This window comes from Dreissena polymorpha, chromosome 15 (genome assembly GCF_020536995.1).
Source record: "Dreissena polymorpha isolate Duluth1 chromosome 15, UMN_Dpol_1.0, whole genome shotgun sequence".
Lineage (NCBI taxonomy): Eukaryota > Metazoa > Mollusca > Bivalvia > Myida > Dreissenidae > Dreissena > Dreissena polymorpha.
The window spans coordinates 29,579,088-29,590,781 of NC_068369.1; the positions used below are offsets into that span (position 1 = coordinate 29,579,088).

General features: G+C 34.8%; 1 long non-coding RNA gene across 1 annotated transcript; it reads left to right on the forward strand.

The window, feature by feature from the left end:
* Positions 1-1,443: 1,443 nt before the first annotated feature.
* LOC127859292 (uncharacterized) lies at positions 1,444-4,822 on the forward strand. The gene is made up of 3 exons (XR_008039295.1): positions 1,444-1,526; positions 3,124-3,215; positions 4,704-4,822. It is a non-coding gene; the product is annotated as an uncharacterized LOC127859292 (long non-coding RNA).
* Positions 4,823-11,694: the final 6,872 nt, after the last annotated feature.

Consider the following 11,694-nt stretch of genomic DNA (forward strand, 5'->3'; position numbering starts at 1 on the left):
TGAGCATATGTATAAGATAATTACACAAATATCAAACAAACAGTATTATATACGATAAATCATAGTAGATCAATTGGGAAAGTGGTTGTCATGTGAGAATTCTCCAGTAGAGAGTCAGTAACATAATGGTTATTTAAACAATATTTTGTCTACAAAAAAAAAATGGGTTTCGAGCCCGTAGGTGTTGGATAATTAATAGTTAAGTACGTATGTGAATTCGTTCTAATTACAAAATAATGTATAGTGATCACCAACATCCACATTTGTTATAATAGTACTTCTACAAAAGTAACACCAACAACAACATTAAATAGTTAACAGTTAGTGGTGGAATATTTATGTGGATACACTCCATATTAAAGAGTAGGATTAATGATTTACAACAACAACGTTAGTTATAATAAAACTTCTAATAATAGTAACAACAACAACAACGACGCTAATAATGATAGTAATACTGATAATGATGATACTAGTAATCATGATGATGATCGAGATGACGACAATGGTGATGACCATGATGATTATGATAGTGGTGATTATAAAGCTAGGAAGAGCAAATATTACGATTACACTTAACATAAGACAGGGAACATAGTTCTACCTTTTTTTATTATTATTATTTATTTATTTTAAATTATTTTTTTACGTGACATTTCCTTTATTTAATACATACAAGAACATGCATTCGAGTAGTGAGTTTTAATTTTTGCAATATCCATTTTTTAATGTGATTTTATGGTTGAACGTAGGTAGGTCTTCCTAGTATGAATAAAGTACTCTCCCGTCTAATAAAATGAGGGAGGGTAACCGTCGGGGAACTATTTAGCAATTAAATAGTTCGGTTAGACGTTTATCAGGAATTTCAGTTCATAAAATGTAAACGGTAATAAGCGTACAACCCTCTATGGTGCCCCTGCGTTGTGTCGATTGTCGATAGAAGCGATAACTGGCATTTCATTGACGGGAGTGTTATATAAACGTGATGAGACAGTGTAGCGTAATATTTCATTGATGGATGAGTTGGACTGTTTGTAAACGTAATAGAGTGGAACTTTTAACATTGGCAATTGGATTATTTCGCGCGCCATAGCGAGGTAGGTTTTATATTATTATGTGGGTCATTAATTCTAGAGTATTAGAGGTATACTTTTCAAAAGAAAATACTGTGTCTTTAGGTACATGTATGCAACTATTTTATTACGAGCGCCGAAAGGCATTGATTAAGTGTTTCATAAATAAAGCTGTGTTTTTAAGTGTGACAGGATTGTTAGTGCACATTAAATCATGGAATTTAATGACGTTTGGACGGAGCGTATAATTAGAAGGGATTAATTTTGTTCTTTTTTCTTTGAAGTGAGGACATAATAAAAGGTAATGCATTTCGTCCCCAATGTCGTTTGTATTACAGAGGTTACACTTTCGATTCTCATGGGGTATGACGTTTTGAGAAAAGCGGCCAGACTCAACTGGGAATAGATGGTTGCCGGCGCGGAAATGCAGCATACTTAATCGTAGTGATTGAGGTAAGGCTGTAAGATAATGTTCAAAGTTGGTATTATTTTTAAATAATCCATACATTTTGCCTTTAGATGAACATTGTATCTGCGCATTCCAACACTGGATAAACTGATCAGTTAAAGTTGTCTTGACTTGCTTATGTATGTTTTTTGTCGAAATGTTCTCTTGCTGTAACCATAAAAATGAAAGGCCAGTAGAGTTTAAGATGCTGGAAATAAAGTTAGTCCATTTATTGTTTATATGTGAGTTTATCATAAATTTATACATCAAAAAGGAAAATTTAGTGTGTTTGCTTGTTATTATCTTGTTCCAAAACCTTATCATTCTTGTTTTTATAATTATATCCAGCGGGTATCTTCCAAGTTCTGCATATAAGCAATATCTTGGCGTAGATTTTTTAACTTTAGTGATTCTTCGTAGGAAAGAACAATGAACATTCTCGATTATGTCTAGATTCTCATATCCCCAGACTTCACAACCATATGTCAAAATAGGGACTATAGTTTGGTCAAATAGTTTGATTTGCAGGTCAATTGGTAAATTAAGATTATTTATTTTTGTGAACACGTGGAACAGTGCCTTGTTGGCTTGTTCTACGAGATATTTTCTACAGTTTAAAAAACTTCCAGATGAAGTGAAAAAGACACCTAGATATTTGTATTCTTTGACTGTTTCGAGCAATTGGTTATTTATGTAGAATTTATATTTGGAGGTTTTAGTTGTCCCAAAAACCATAACTTTAGTTTTGGAATAATTGACATTTAATTTCCAAGTCGTACAGTAGTTATAGAAGCAATTCAGTTTATTTTGGAATTCTTCTTCATTTTCACCGAGGATTATGGTGTCATCTGCATATAGTAAGATAAGTAATTTTAGGAAGTGGATGGCATCATTTATATTAACTTCTAGACTTATTCCATTACACGTTTGTTGTAAGAAAGCATCAAGATAGTTCATGTACATAGAAAAAGGTATAGGAGATAGGTTTTCTCCTTGTCTCACTCCTAAAGTACTAAAAAACATTTGGGATAGTTCACCATTGAGAGAAACACAGGATTTAATATTAGAATACAAATTTGTGATAATGGTGAATATTTTACCTTGAAATTCCAAGTTTAAGTATTTTATGCCACAGACCTGTTCTCCAGATAGAAAAAATCTATGAATGAACAGAATAATTTTCTTTTAGCGGCCCTTAATTTTTGAATAAGCATATTTAATGTAAATATATGGTCGCATGTCGAATAACCTGAGCGAAATCCAGCTTGGTTCTCATGAAGTAAGTTATTGTCTTCTAGAAAAGTGTTTATTCGTTTGTTAATTACAGCTGTAAATAGCTTGCCTAAACAACTTAAAATTGTAATCGGTCTGTAATTGTTAGGATCAAGCTTAGATCCTTTATTTTTAAATATGGGTTTTATTGCACCGATTAACCAAGCTTCAGGTAAGATTCCGGTGTCTAAAATTGTGTTGAAAAGACTGCAATATATTGGGAGCATTTTGAAAGAAGTGTTCTTAATGAATTCATTTAAAACATTGTCAATTTGTGATGGCGCTTTGCCATTTTTTAATTTTATAATCACTTTATTTATTTCGTTGCAGGTGATAGGTGTATTCAAGGCTTCGACATTGTATGTATCAGGTGTACCATGTTCATCCGGGTCTGGTGGCAATATATCTGGGTGTATAGTTGCGTTAGTATCTTTAAAGAATTTAAAAAACTGTTCGATATTAGGGCTTTCACTTTCCTTTTTACTTTTATTTATATTGTTTAAAAGTTTCCAATATTCTTTGGGGTTTGAGGCGTTCATTGACCGTAACTTATTTTCTACAGTATATTTATGTTTGTTTATATACGTATTGAGCACGTGTTTATAGTGGCGGCTGGCCGAATCTAGGTTACGTTAATTTAGTGTGGATTTGTGTAATTGGTAAGCTTTACGAGCGTGATTGTATTTATTTCGTGCCTTGTGACATAGAGGCCCAAACCATGGTTTTGGTGTAGCTTTTAAATGAGAAGTTTTACTTCTTTGTTTATTAATTTGGTGAGGGAACGATTTGCGCGCAGACTGTAGGAAGATATTTGAGATTTTATTGGTAATTTTATTTAAGAATGTTTGTATGTCATTATTTGGACGATTATTCAGCAATTCCTGTATTTCATTTATTTCTGTATTGTCTACATTAGAAACAAAGTCGTTTTGTTTATTAGGATTCCATTTAGGGGGGCGGGGGGTGTTTTTAGTGTTTATTTCTGGGATCGGGGTTAGGATTACATCAAAGGGTAAATTAACTGTGATAGATAACAGGCTATGACCATCTGATAAAAGTCCGTCATCGTCAATTATCTCGAACTCGTTTAATTTATAAAGTAAATTGATGCACGATAGGGCATAATAGGGCATAATCAATCACTGAGGTATTTCTAAAAGTATGTTTCCCAATATTTGAGTCCTTACCAAAGCAACCATTCATAATAATTAAGTTATTAAACTTGCATATTTCTAGTAGTTTATGTCCCGTTTTATTTGTTTTATTACATTGTGAATTACGTTGGAGTGGGATTCCTAGTTGGGTCAATATTTGTGATGGGTAACACGCGTTCATCGTACCTCCATCAATTTGAAAGTGTCGAGATAAGAAGTTATCGAGGTCGGTGTAGTCTGGTAAATTTGATGTGTAGCCATTAAAGTCGCCCGTTAAAAGAATATTATCGAATTGAGTGCACGTATTAGCGATTTCATTTTCTAGTAGAAAGAGTTGATCATCATTGTGAAATCTTGATTGTTCTGGGGGTATATACACATTACCGATAGTGACATTTTCTTGACCATTGCTTATTTTTAGCCAAAAAATGTACTCGCATTTAGATTCTGGTGTTGTTACCGAAAGTTTATTCATAATTTCATTGTTTATAAAATATCCCAAGCCGCCTGATTTTCGCTTATAATTTTCAAGCCGTGGCTTAGATAAAAATGTATAATTAGGAATGTCAATTTTGTCAAATTTATCAAGTTTTGTTTCTTGGGTGCATAAAATATCATAATTTGAAATTAATTCTTGGAATTCTGGATAATTGGATTTTGTTTTCAGACCACATACATTTAATGATCCTATCGAAAGATTAACATGATTATCAGGCGTATGAGAACACACATTCACATTCAAATTTGTTTTTGTAGGTACACAAGGTGGCGCGTTTTCAGCAGAGTCCGTGTCGCTGTATGAAGAAAGCGGAAGTGTTTGATGAACATGTTCACAACGGGTTTTAGACGAGGAGCATGGCAAAAATACACAATTGATACAAAATGTCACGTTCCAGGTGTGACCCTAGACAACAGTCGCAGTGGGGTTATCGATCACCGTATTTCCGGCCGCTTGTCTTGGAGATGTTATCGGGGTCGCTTGTGACATAACTGGGTGGACCTCCATCAGGTATCCGGGCTGTCTCGAAGACAATTTGGTGGGTGAGAGTGACGGTTTCCTGCTGCGCTGTTTGGGCGCCGCTGGAGCCTTTCCTTTGGGACGACGTGGCGTTTCGGTTGGGAGCTCCGGTTCATCGACAGCTGCGTCCGATTCATCTTCTGAGGCTGATTGTACCTCACGAACAGATATGGGTTCCTTTGGGGGCTCCGTGCTTAATTTCGGTGGTTGAGCACTGACGGCATAATCTGCGGTGATTTTCTGGAAGCGTTGATCAACGCGTGAGGCAACGTCGGAGTTTCTGGAACCGCGCAATACACTATGCCAATCAGGAAACAGGTTCCTGATAACCTCGCCGTTAACAGATAGTGCCGCCGGGAATAGCATTTTCACGCTCTTGCTGCCGTATTTTTCACGAGCCGCCTTGAATTCAGGCCACAGCTCCTTGCGTGCTTCGCTTATCTCACGTGGATAGTCCCGCGATATTCCGAAGTGAGTGTTTTTCAACAGTTTTGCGCTGCCCATGATATCATTGAGTTTTCTTGTCAGGAACTCTAGGATCGTTTGGGTACATTCCTCGGTACCAACACACTCAGGAAATCCATTGAAAATCAGGTTATTACGGAGGGAACGGGCTTCAATGTCGAGACTTTTGTACTCAAGGAGTCGTAGACGGGCCTCTGTGACGTCATTGATTGCTTTTGAATGATAAAAACTGTTATTTAAACAATCCAATTTGTAGTTCATATCATAATTTGTTGATATCATGTCAAAAAGACATTGTAACTTATGCTCCATGTCCATATGTTCGAACTGCGCACGGGATGTGGCGGAAAACTGAAGGTCACCCTGGTGTGGGTGTGGTGAGCACGGTACCGACGAGTCACTGGTAACATGTCTCCTTCGCTTAGAGTCCCGTGTCATCCCGTCCCTTGAGCTGGACAGAGGGGCATATTTACCTGTGTAGCGGTTTGCCATTATAAAATTTGAAAATTTGAAGTTTAATTAATAAAATAGCTGTCTTTTGTGACCCGCGATGTAAACAACGTCCACCATTAACCCAGGGGAGGCAAATCATGTGATATTTAACCCTTCGCCTCATAACAAGTTAAGTGAAAGTGGATATGAACAAACAGCATAACTCGTATTGCAGTCTATTCAGGTTTTATGCTGTTTTCTGCTTGTCAGTTGGACATGAAGCCTTTAAAACTTGAATCTAGTAAGACATATCTTTAATTAAATTAAACTTTCAAAGGGACTACACATGTGTAATATACGAATCTGAGTGGTAAAGGGTTAAAGCAAGATACTGTAAAATCATAATTTATTGTGTGGCATATATTTTTATCGATGGGTTGACGGATCCACGAATTCAAATCAAACACATTGGCCAATTCTCGACGCAAAGTCCTCATATTTCTTATCTCCACAATCAGAAATCAACAAAAGTTCTTGTCAACGAAAAGGTCTTTAATAACCACGAAATGTAATGCCGACGAATAATAATTATGATACAGTATGATATGACAATAATCCCAACATCACATATGATGCTAGATTCACAATTTAATATATTTGCATAAGCATAAATATTGTATAAATATTCTATCCAGGCGAACATAATGGCTTATACAATGTTGCTTATGTGTTAGTGATTTGCTGGGACATTAATATGAGCTTTCTTTATGTCACCCCCCTCGGCTCGCCCCCCCCCCCCCCCCCCCGGCTCGCCCGCCCCCCCCCCCCGGCTCAAAAAAATACCTTAAGTGCTGCTCTGATCAGAAAAAGTAAGAAATAAATACGTTACCATTACCTTATTTCATGCCGCCCACTCTACAAACTTGTCCATTCGGCCTGTTTGTCAAAGATAGCCTTGTCGATCTTTTTGTTGTGTAAGGTGATGTTATTGTGTAATAGGGCCCTTTTGTTGTGTACAGTGGTTTTGTTGTTGTGTATTGCCCTATTGTTGTGTACGGAGGTCTTGTTGTTGGTTAGGGTCTTTCTGTTGTGTATGGAGGCCTTGTTATTGTGTAGGTTCCTATGTCATGTACGGTAGTTTTGTTGTTGTGTATTGCCCTATTGTTGTGTATGGTGGTCTTGTTGTTGTGTAATAATGTTCTTTTGTTGTGTATGGAGGTGTTGTTGTGAAATACGCATGTTTTTACTATCATGTATTGACAGTCCACATAGTAGAGACAACTAAAACATAAACATTTAATATGAACATATATTAATTAATGATATGTACAACAAGAATAAGTTGGAAACTAGTAATACACATGTATTGTGTCATATAAGTTTTATTGAGTGTTATGAGAATTTGCAAAACAGTGTAGGTTACATAAAAAACAACGTATAGGCAAAAACCAATTAAAACATTAACAAGTAGATATACAAAGATTCTTCGATTTTAACAAACGTCCGTTAGCCTTCGTCCCTTCAAATGAATAAATTTCAAGTAAAACAAGGTTGTATTTCTTTACACCATTACGTTTATTAACACTATTGACAGAATTAACTTGCGCATTTATATAAATATTTCTTATACGATTAAACGCATATTTTTAAGTTTGTTTTTTTCAAATCGACTGCAACACGATTAATATTGTTGTATGCCTAGTCTAATTAGGATACATTTGCTATTATATTATCCATAACTTCCGATTGTAAAATTCCTACTACATATGCGGGCTCAATTAATTATGCAATTAATTTTGAACCTGACATATTCCGACCGCGCTATACTGCTTAATGTTAATTGCGTGTTGGTGTTAAACAAATAATACGGATTTTCAGAAAAAAAAGCAATAATTAGTGAATACTTATTAAAATAAACGCGAAAATGATGGTGATAAGCGCTTAGAGTTTCAATTAAATCTGCAAGTAATACTGTTAATTTCCTTGAATAACAGTTTCAATGGAAATTGCAACTTCTGCACTCGGCCTCGGATTATATAGCTCTCCTTCAACTGCAACCTTTACTATACCCTTCAAATGCCTACGGTATTTAATGATATATTTATCAAAAGATATCGAAATATACGATTGACTCTGCTTGTATTATTCTAATTGTATTCGATCTTACTTAACGAGTGTGTAGTCTGACGAGTCGGATTGGGCAACCTTGAACTTCATACTATTAACGGCATCGTAATCGCCACCTTTATTGCCTTTGATGTCATCACCTGTTCCGACTGCGCTATAAACAGTGAGTCGTATATGATTATAGTCGCTAATGTCACCATTCCCATGGGTTAATACTGCTGAAGTTGTATCGTAATCGTCACCTGACGCCTTGGCTCCATCCTATCCTTGTATTCCTTCTTGATCATAATCCCCTGATCGGCAAAGCTTGAGTTTGTTGTAAATATTGTCCGGTGTTCTGGCATTGAATCCTGATGTTAAAGCATTGGTTGCATAGTCATAATCACCGTTCGTCTCAAAAGGTTCACCTGTCTCCTCTATGGTATTATAATCTTCGTCCATATCGCCCCCTTGGTGCAAAAAGGTACCATGTGCCTTCTAATTTAAACGTCATATTGTACATTTGTGTACCAAAAGAGCGATATGTGCTTCGCTTGCTTCATTGTTATGCTCAGTGCTGTATTTAATAGATTGCTCACATTTCTCTAGGATAAAATAATAACGGTTAGCACATTCTCCTCAATGAATTCCCCGTAACTATTTTGTTCTTCCAATTTAGCTTTGTCTTTTAGATGTTTTTAATTTTCGGTTCTGTTTCTGATATTGTTCCCCTTAAAAACGATTCGTGAATTTAAAATTAAGCACATTCAAATGCACTAGAAAAATGTTATAACTCATAAAATATATAAACGAATACACATTCAGTTGAACCAACAGGGACTTATTGTCACCTCAACAAGGGTATTGATTCATCAGAGGTAAGTAACCATTTACTGTACATGTGAGCCCGAACAATGCTAAGTAATGAACCTGATCGTACTGGCTTGATAAATTAAAATAACGTAATTCTGAGATAACAGGGCACCAAATCATACAATTTTGACCGGACTTGTTTTAAATAAAATATAAAAGCGTAAATTAAAGGCCAATCAAAACAAAACAACAATAAAAGAAACATCATATAAGTTTAATAACAATGTCCCTTCCTAATGACAGCTTGCAAACCAGAACACCAGAAATATAACATTTTGTGTCACGATAACATGGGACAAAAACGCTATGTTATCTTATTTGTTATTTTTTTTTATAGGCATGTGTTTGTTTCATAACACTACATGTTTGTTTCGTGTTCTTTTTCTAAATAAAGGAAATAAAGTAGCCATCTTGTAGAGTGTATGGCACATCACCGAAAGAGGAGACGAACAGATACAAAAATATCTATACCTTCTACATTTAATAATTCCGATACGTTTTATATATTTAAGACATGTTTCTGAATTGTTGTATTTCGTAACATGGTAAATTGTATGGTAGGGTAAATACCACTGAACATCCAGATAAAAAATCATTTGAGTGTTTAGAGTCTCCGCGTGATACCGCTGATAAACAAATGTGTGAATCATACAATACTTTTATATTTTACTGTCAGTCTTACCAAAACCTTTTATGAAGTATACTTGCCCAAATTTAATAATTATATTTTAACAAGTTATTTTAAAATCTTTCGAAGGACTTGACTTAGAAAGCTGGGCCAGGTTCTAACGACAATAAAATGCATAAGTGTGTATTGACAAAATAGTGCGACATGAAAGGAGGGTTTCTACGAGAGTCTAGAAAAGGTGTACACATTATTAAATTCATAACGTCTGTCTCGGCATGAATACGCGAAGAAAAGTAATATAAAAGCACAGGTATAAGTAACACAAAGACAATCATATCAGACAACCACAATCACTCCATTGATCATGAATACCATTCCGATAGTAATATCAACTGCGATAGAAGCAGTTTCTGTTTCAGTAAAGAAACGGTAAAACACAATATAAACACAATATAAATTATTTATATGACTACAAGAATTGATATTGGGTCATCATTTATAATGATATATATCCCTCTCAACACCAACCGCTATCATTTATGAACTTCAAGGTTGACGCTTGTACGCGGCATATTTAAAATCGCTCTACATAATTAGCAAATTATTTCAAAATCGTTTTTATCACTTGAAAGCTATACACATATGGGCAAGTACGAAAATGATGTTCTTTATTTCGACACTCTCATTTTCCTTATGTTATTATGACGTTATAGTTATTAAGATAATTTTTGACGTTAAAATGGGTTTAACTATAAATTTTAATTTAAGATATGTAACATAGATTTTCATTTATGAGCAGAACAAGATCAATGATAGAATGCTAGCTAAACGCTCAATGTTAGTGTAAAATTCTGTAACACGACAGTCGCCGATAAATAAACATGCATATCGACAACTAACGCGTGTTTTTATATTTTCTAAATTAAGACTCTTTTTTTCAGAAGTTGTTATACAATGGTTGCTTCCCTCTATTTTAAAAATTACTTAATAACATGTGTTATATCATACGCATACACAAATTTATCCCAACATATTTTTTCGGGTACGTGTGGAGGATACGATTGATAAAGTTATCGTATATAAAATGCACATGAAGGACCGCTTAACATATGGACACAATAACAGTACTGTTGTTTCATACAATTTCAATGCTATCCGCGATTCATGTGGTATAGAGTTCCAATATACAACACAATGTGTAGCGAAATAAAATCAATGGGCGACTTATTTATCTTTGTTTAATAATAACATTATATGTTGAGGTAAAACACATCGGAATGACCATATAAACCAGCCATATCGACAACAGCATTATACTCTTTGTATTTCTACATTATCACGATGACTTATCACTTCTTCGTTAATATGCCTTTCACTTCGCACGTGATAATGTAAATCACAATACACTACACTGGTATTATTGAAACAATTGATACGTTAAGGTCAACGTGGACTGACTTCATATAGTGCTTTTCGTGTAAAAAGGTGATCTTAAAAAGTCAATATTTAGTCTTGAACTAGACACCTATCAGTGTGTCACTTTAAGCTGATATAATGTTGTCATGTGGTAAACACATATTATGGCTGATCGATAAGGTGATATATAGTTGCGTCTTAAAAGATTAATCAGGCACGATGTGTAAAATATAATTGTATACAAATGTTATCAATGTTTTTGTATGAACTATTCACGACAACCAGCTAGGACCTATCGCGAGTTAATCTCTCAACGAATATAATAAACAATCTGTAACGATTATATTTATTTTATGTATGATTTTTACATCATGCTAAGTTGTTTATTGTTGATAAAATCAAATGAGTTAAATATCCTCATTTATAATGCAAATGCTGTGATATTTACAATTAAGCTAATGCGTTTATATTTTTTTTTCAAAAATGTTTTAATTGTTTTTGCGTAATTCTTTACCGTATTGACAAGTATTAACCTTATAATCAATAACGAAACACGTCGAATAGACACTATCTATGCAAATTGTTATGACCAAGATTGCGCATTTCGTCCATTAACAAGATCGAAACTAATAACTTGTAACTAACATGTACATACAGAAGCTTGCATTGGTGTCGTTTGATACTTAAAGGCGGACCTTCTTTGCGATCGATCAATCCAGAGCATTGTCGTGAACATTAACGTAAAATTAAAAGGGGCTACATGCTCTAAGCTACATAATGTTATTGTTGGAACGTTGATCACATGGATG